The sequence below is a fragment of the Pipistrellus kuhlii genome, unplaced genomic scaffold (assembly GCF_014108245.1).
Source record: "Pipistrellus kuhlii isolate mPipKuh1 unplaced genomic scaffold, mPipKuh1.p scaffold_m20_p_9, whole genome shotgun sequence".
NCBI classification, from domain to species: Eukaryota; Metazoa; Chordata; class Mammalia; order Chiroptera; family Vespertilionidae; genus Pipistrellus; species Pipistrellus kuhlii.
The window spans coordinates 40,587,230-40,594,863 of record NW_023425595.1 but is presented as its reverse complement, the minus strand read 5'-3'; positions in this window follow the sequence as shown (position 1 = coordinate 40,594,863).

Below are 7,634 nucleotides of genomic sequence, written 5' to 3'. Positions count from 1 at the left end.
CATTTACAGATTTTAACCTTCTCCACTTTGAACATTGTCAAACCACCCTAAAGGTCCAAGACACAGACTAATTTGGAATGTGTTGAGGAGGGAAGTTCAGTCACACAGCTGCTAGGAGGCTGGTGTATCGGAAAGTGTCACTGAGCCACGAGGGTGGTGACAAAGTTGGGTATAAAGAAGGCCCTGGAGGTTAAAGAAGACAGAGAATGGTGGTGCTTCTTCCTATTTCCACCCTCACCATCACCCCGCTCTGTTAGAGAGGAAGGGCTGGTGAGGGGCGGGAATCTAGTCACTGAATCCCATCCAAAGGTCTGGAGGCATCAGGAGAAGTTGGACAGGGACCCTGGCACGCAGGATGGAAGCCCTTCCAGTCAGAAAGCAGGGCTCAGACACCAGCCATCAGGTAGGAGCTTGAGGTTTAGGGCCCGAGAGCTGACCAGGCACCCAGAAGCCAAACATGGTATTTCCGTACTCTTATTACGATACCTGCTGCTCAAGCCTAGTGGGGTCACAATCCTTCTGTCATATTTTTTTTCCAAATCCTGTGGGAGAACATAGAGCATCCATTAAATGCAGAGATGCCAGAGGCCTTGGTGTGTAGTTTCTGGAATGTGAACTTCCGCTGGCCTTGAGGAGAGCCTCTGTCACAGCACCTGTCGCCTCGGGGAGGTGGGGACCCCGCTTCTCCTCCACTAGAGCAGCCGGGGCTTTGTCCAGGTGGTCCTCACAGTTACCGTGGGGGCCACAGACCAAAGTGGAGCCATCATGGCATGTGTCCACTTGACCGTGCTAACTGGTCCAGGAGTGAAATGGAATTCAAGCTGGCCTGTGACTCTTTCCCTTTGCATGTTTGAACTGAAAACAGAAGACACGCAGTCAGTTTCTCTCTGATGGTGACGTTAGATGTAAAACTTCTGAGATGTCAGAGGCAGTTTCCTATCCTCTGAAGTCAGTCTGCAGTCCAACAGAAATGATACTAACAGCTAACACTATTTAAGCACCTTCTATGTGCTTAAACCAGGGACTATGCCAAGTCCTTTATGTACAGTAACTCACTGAGTCCTCATAACAACCCAGGAGGTAAATAATGATGATCTGGTTTACAAATGAGAAACTGAGGCAAAGCCAGGTTAAGTAACTAGCTCACTATCACTCGACTAGTAACAAGCCTACAGTCTGGCTCCAGAGCCCATCATCTTAGTCACTATCCTGCCCTGTAGTGCTGGCAGGCAGAGGGAATAACAACGAGATGGCAGGAGCCTGGTCACGTTCCAGCCCTTGTTCCAGCTCCCCCAGGCTATGGGACCTGTGCTGCCCCGTGTGTGTAGAGGAGGACGTCTGTGCCCCCAACACAGGGCTGGTTCTCAAGGTGAGTTTCTGTCCCTAGCAACCAAAGAACTCCTGACGAGCATAATGTCTTCCCAGCACGTAGCATGAGGCCCCCCAACAACATTCTTACTCTGCATCTCACTCACCCCTTCTCAAGTGGACACCAAAGGGAGAGTCCAACTCCACATGAAATCATCTCCCTAAAACACTCCAATATCCTTTCAGTGCCATGAGGGGAAACATCGAGACCTCTCTGTGTAACCCGCAAAGTGCTTCAGGGTGTTTCTCCTGCTTCATTTCTCACCATTCCCCTGTCCCTGCCCCCTTCCCACAGCGATCTACAGCTAAATTCCTGGGGCCTCGTGTGCTCTTCTCCCCAAACTCTACTGTCATTGAACTCTACATTCACCCCAACTGACCACCAGCACTGTCTGCTTTGGGTCCTGCTACCCTCCCTTCATCAGACGGAAGGCCAAAGACAGAAGCTCAAGACCTTAGCTCGCTCAGGTAAGGACTGCTCACCTGGCTGACCCTCAAACACTGCCCCCTAGCCTCCCCCCCCCCCCATCATTTCTTCCCACTGTGCTTCAACACTGGGTTCTGCTACCAAACAGAAATGCCGTATGAGAAAGTCCTCTACACAGAGCCTAGAGCATAGTAGTTGCTCAGTGTGTGACATTGCCCTTCCTGCCTCTCTTCTCCTCCTGGAACCCTATTATTGAAGTGCTGTTATCCTCCCTCTGTCCCCATGACAGCATCTCAGAACAGACTCCCCACTTCGTATGCCCTACGGCAGTGGTCGGCAAACCGTGGCTCGAGAACCACATGCGGCTCTTTGGCCCCTTGAGTTTTTAGCTAAGGCCAGCTTAAAAGTACCCTAATTAAGTTAATAACAATGAACCTACCTATATACAGTAGTTTAAGTTAAAAAAAAAATTGGCTCTCAAAAAGAAATTTCAATCGTTGTACTGTTGACATTTGGCTCTGTTGACTAATGAGTTTGCCGACCACTGCCCTAGGGCATATCTGAGAACTGTCCCACCTCCTACCCAGGTCCTGGGATCAGACAAGAATGGTTCAAGTTCTAATGCCTTAGGTCAAGGTGGGTGCTACTTTGGGGTCTGGGTCTCCAAGGGCCCAGTGGTAGAGAGGGAAGCGTTTCAGAGACTGGCACCCAGCAGACCTGACAGGGCTCACCCACACAGCACCTTTCCCTGACCTGAGCGCCGCTATAAAAAGAACAAGCTCAGAGCAAGCTGTTCTGGAAACGCTGCTCCATCTCCACAGCAATTCTATTTGTGTTAGCAGAAGAAAGAGGGCTGGAGCATCCCATTCTGGTATAATTGGAACAATTACCCCTTAAATGTGATAATTACAGTTTGATCATTTTGTAGGCAAAGGAAGATTGGCTCCAAGATCTCCTCCTTGTTGGAACTTTCAATGAGGAAACAGCGTATGTTCCAGAGCCATAGGCTTCATTGGTCAGATCCAGATGTGAATGCTTTCCAGGGCCTACCTTACCAAAAGAACACAAATTCTGAAATTTCTCTTCTGTACTGTGCTGCTAAATTTAGGATGAGACAAGGCAAATGTTTTGATAATTTAAGCCAGAAGAACCAGACTCATTACATGTGAGCATCAACTTAAAGATTTGTTTGGCTGAGTGGATAGAGCGTCAGCCTACGGACTCAAGGGGCCCATGTTCAATTCCGGTCAAGGGCATGTATCTTGGTTGCGGGCTCATCCCCAGAAGGGGGGTGTGCAGGAGGCAACTGATTGATATTTCTCTCTCATCAATGTTTCTAACTCTCTCTTCCTCTCCCTTCCTCCCTGTAAAAAAAATCAATAAAATATATATTTTTTTAAAAAGAGTTGATATCTAGCCTACCCATGTTCTTATAAATCTGTAGAGGACACCCTTTGTCACCTCTAGGTCTTCCCAGAAAGAAACGGCATATGGAAATGGCATTTGTGCTGCCCCTGCCCTCGCCTGCACCCACAGCAGACAGTACCAATCAACAGTGATATTCTTTCCTGCTGCACCAGACAGCCTCACACAATTCGATGCTTAGTTCTGAGCAGTCAATCGAAGGGAGTTGTCCTAAAGATGAAACCTATTTGCCACCTCTGGACTAGATGTCTGGTTTTCTTGAATACATGAAAAAAACACAGCCTCTTGAGGGATGAGAGGTCATATGTCTGAGAAGTTGCAACTTCCCAATTTTTGCCCTGTGACCTAGGAGAATAAAAGGTGGGAGGGAGATTGGTAGAGGTGACTTCTCTGTACAGCTAACAGTATGTTCCATTCTGAACTCCACCACTTACCTGCTCAGTGACCTGGGACAGGTAACTTTGGCCTTCTGAACCTCAGTTTCCCTGCCTGTAAAATAGGAGAAATAGCACCCAACTCATGGAGTTGCTAAGGAGTTCATAAGAGCTAATGCACATGAATGAGCTCATCTAAGGAGGTAAAGCAACACCCAAATGTAAGTTCTTTGGGGAAGAACTGTGGTTGGGGAGGGAAGGACACGCGTCATGGTACAGCTCCGGTGAGATTTCCCAGCTCTTCCAGCTCCCACTGCAGAAATTAGGCCCCAAAGGTGAGAAGACCCTGAAATCTTGTTTCCCAGCAAGTCCCTGTGAGATCCAAGTAGCCAAACCCCACAGTGAAGAAGGCTTCTCTGATCCCACCCCTCGATGCAAGCTGTGGACAGTGTGGACTCCTTGTGGACTCTGGCAGGTGAGGGATCATCCCTGGCCAGGAAAGAGAGGCTCTCAAAAGTCTCCCAACTCAGCATCTAGGGCAGGGGACCTAGGTGAAAACCAGGCTGTGACTCCTGAAAGTCCACACTGAAGAGGTGAGCAAAGAGCAGGCAAAGACCCTTTCTTTTCAATGCCACTCCCCAGCCGTTATAACACCCGTCGGTGACTCCACTTTACCCACTGATGAAGCCAAAGCAACTTTGAGGGCCAGCCCCACCTTTATCACCTTTAGCATCTGACTCCCTCTACCCACGACACATTGCTCCAACCACTCTCTCAGTTCCTGGACAAGACGGGCTCTCTCACACATACTTCCTAATTTTTGCAAGTATTGTTGCCTTTTGCACAGAACATACCCACACCACTAACCACCAAACCCACTTAACTAAAATACTTTTCTAGTCATCCTTCCAAGTGAAAGTCTTCCCAGCGCTCCCTGCTTTGGGTAATATCATCCTCTCTTATGCGTTCCCCTGAGCAGTCCATACTTCCCTTCCTCATAGTATTGATTACAGTTACACTGATAGTAACCTGTCTTTAGCCTCATGGCCTAGCACGTTGCCTGGCACCAAGGAGAGTCTTCAGGAAGAATTAGTTGAAGGAGTAAATAAGTCATCAACAAGAGTCACTGTCAGATATGATGTAACAATGCAAAGTATACCTTATGCTTTAACCGTCCTTTTTTCTTTTAATAATTCTTCCCTTTAATTCTTTATAAACAGCAAATGTGTAATTGGGTGTCATTGCCAAGCCCCTAGTACAATTCAGAAAAAGCCTCTTCCCCAGATTTGTGGAGACAGGGATAGGTATTTATCTATCTATAAAAGGCTAATATGCAAATTGTCCACTTGGGAGTTTGGCTGGGAGAGCAGGAGTGCGATCGCTCCCTATGATGGGGCGGCACAGAACACGGAGGGCGATCAGTGGTAGTGCTGAGGGTGTGAGGGAAGGATGAAGCAGGAGGTGGGGAGGCCAGGCCTAGGGACCCTACCCTTCATGAATTTCGTGCATCACGCCTCTAGTATTAACATAAAGTAACGCAAAGCTTTTGTAACAATGGGCTCCTCTGACTCATAAACTGTAAAATGAGTTGCAGAAATAAGGCCAAAGGATTGTTCTCTGCTCTGTCCTGATACTCCCTCTAGTGTCAAGAACTGCAAGTAAGCTAAGAAAGGAAAAGGAGACCAGTGGATCCTGTGCAGTCTCTCTGTCTCGTTCACCTGCTTCCCGAAGTACACTGGGATTCCTTCCCACCTACTCCCGGAGAAAAGGCCTGACTCATGTGAGTAGTCCAGGCAGCACCTTCTCTCCTTGAAGTCACCAAAACCACTGTCACTGTGCTGGAAGCCGTTGGCCATCTCATGCAACTGTATCCAACCTGAGTCCCCAAACCTCTGGGCCTCAGAGGAAAGAGCACTGGGGTCCTGGAGAGGGTTCTGGATTTCAAAATGTCTAAAGAAATTGTACCATCACTGGAGATAAAACTGGAAACCACCAAAAAAAATTGGCAAGTGCCTTTGCCTTCAGCTGAAACGTATCAGCTTGGTGTTGGATCAGCATTGCTTACAGCACTCACAGTCTTGAATTCATTGAATATAGTAAACTAAATAATGGCTTCCTACATGTCGTTGGTAATGAGTGGTTAAATTTAGGCACATAAGGGTAAAAATTAATAATAATAAAAGTGCTCCTTCACAATGAAAAATCCAGGACCCATTTCTCTGCCCCCAACTGGCCCCTAAGGTTCAGATACACTAGGTTGCTGTTAGATGGGGAGAATTTCTCGGGGCCAGACCACCTCATTGGGCGTTTGGAGGAGAAATGCTTTAATAGCCTGGACCAGTGAAGGCCAAACAGTTATTTTCTGGAAAGGCACTCCTTTTAAAAATCTCGAAAACTTTTGAAGTCTTCTGAGTCTACTGTACGAAAAACTTTTGTTGGTTTTTTCTATTCTTTTTCTCGGATTTCTATCCTCCAATTCCACCCAGTCTCCCAAATAACTCCTGTGTCCCAGACTACCAGGTCTCCTCATTCAGCTGTGACTATGTTTTGAACATTTACATATTCATCCAGCACATATTTGCCACAGGCTCATATTGGCCCAGGCATTGTAGTAGGTGTTGGAGAAAACAGTGACAGACTTGTTCTCCACCTTCACGGAGGACACAGAAGAGGAGTGCAGAGACGTGTGAAGGCTGGCCTGCTGTAGGAGTCCACAACAACAAAATGAAATCTACATGTGGAGAGCGGGGAACCTCACACAGAAGTGGCATATAAACAGATCTGAAGGTCAGGAAGGAGTTAACCAGGTAGAAAAAGGAGAAAACACTCCAGGTTGAGAGAAGACAATGTGCAAAGCTGTGAAGTGGGCAGAAGCATGGAGATTCTTAAACCATCCTTGCTCATTCCATCCTCTCTCCTAGACTTCTGCCCCACAATCTCCACCTAACAAAGACCTTTAAGACAGGGCTCAAACCTTATTTCTTATTGATAACCATGACCAAAAAGTGTAATTCTCAACTAACCCGAAGGATTTGTTTTCTGTAACCTTTATATGACACTAATCTATTATTGTATGGAAGCAATATACTTGTTCTGTTCTCCCAACTATATTACAGGTTCTTAAAGAGCAGAAATCTTTGCACACAGGAATAAATCAAATCGTTATGTTTCTGAGTTGTTTCCTTACGTTCCTCAAAGTAACCTTAAGCCTGGCTGGTACTCTGTGAGTAAAATTGAAAGGATGAAAAAAAAAAAATTTTAAGTCCAGAGTAGGGCAATGATTGTCAAGGACTGTGAGAGGTCTGAGATCTTATCCTATTTTCAAGCTAACTAGTTAGCCTGTCCCTAACATGGGTTTTTGGATGGATATTGGCAAAAGACATGAGGATCCTTGGCCAGAAACAAAGGACATAATTACTCATGGCATAGCCAGCTACATGAGCATCAGCATATTTGTGCCAGGCCCCAAATCTCATGGGGATGATGCAGATGGACCCAGGAATGTACCTGAGTATCTAGTAGCTTGCATTACAGAGAGAAACCCTGAGCTAGGAAAAGCCAAATCTTTTAGATTAGGCAGCAAGCATGAGGCCTGCTGCTCCAGAGGGAGACTATATTTCCCAAGGCTACTAATCATACAAACTTCCTTAAAAGAGAGTACAGCCGAAACCGGTTTGGCTCAGTGGATAGAGCGTCGGTCTGCGAACTGAAGGGTCCCCGGTTCAATTCCGGTCAAGGACATGTACCTTGGTTGCGAGCATATCCCCAGTGGGGGGTGTGCAGGAGGCAGCTGATCGATGTCTCTCTCTCATCAATGTTTCTAGCTCTCTATTCCTCTCTCTTTCCCTCTGTGGAAAATCAATAATATATATATATATATTTTTTTTTTAATTGTTATTTTTTTTAATGCAGAGAAGGCCTCTGTACGGGAGGTATGAGAGACCCATGGAGAACTACCTCCCAACATTGAACAAGGTCAACAGCAATTATTAATAAACATAGCTACTGTTTATTGGATGTGCCATGTACTGTGCTAAGCA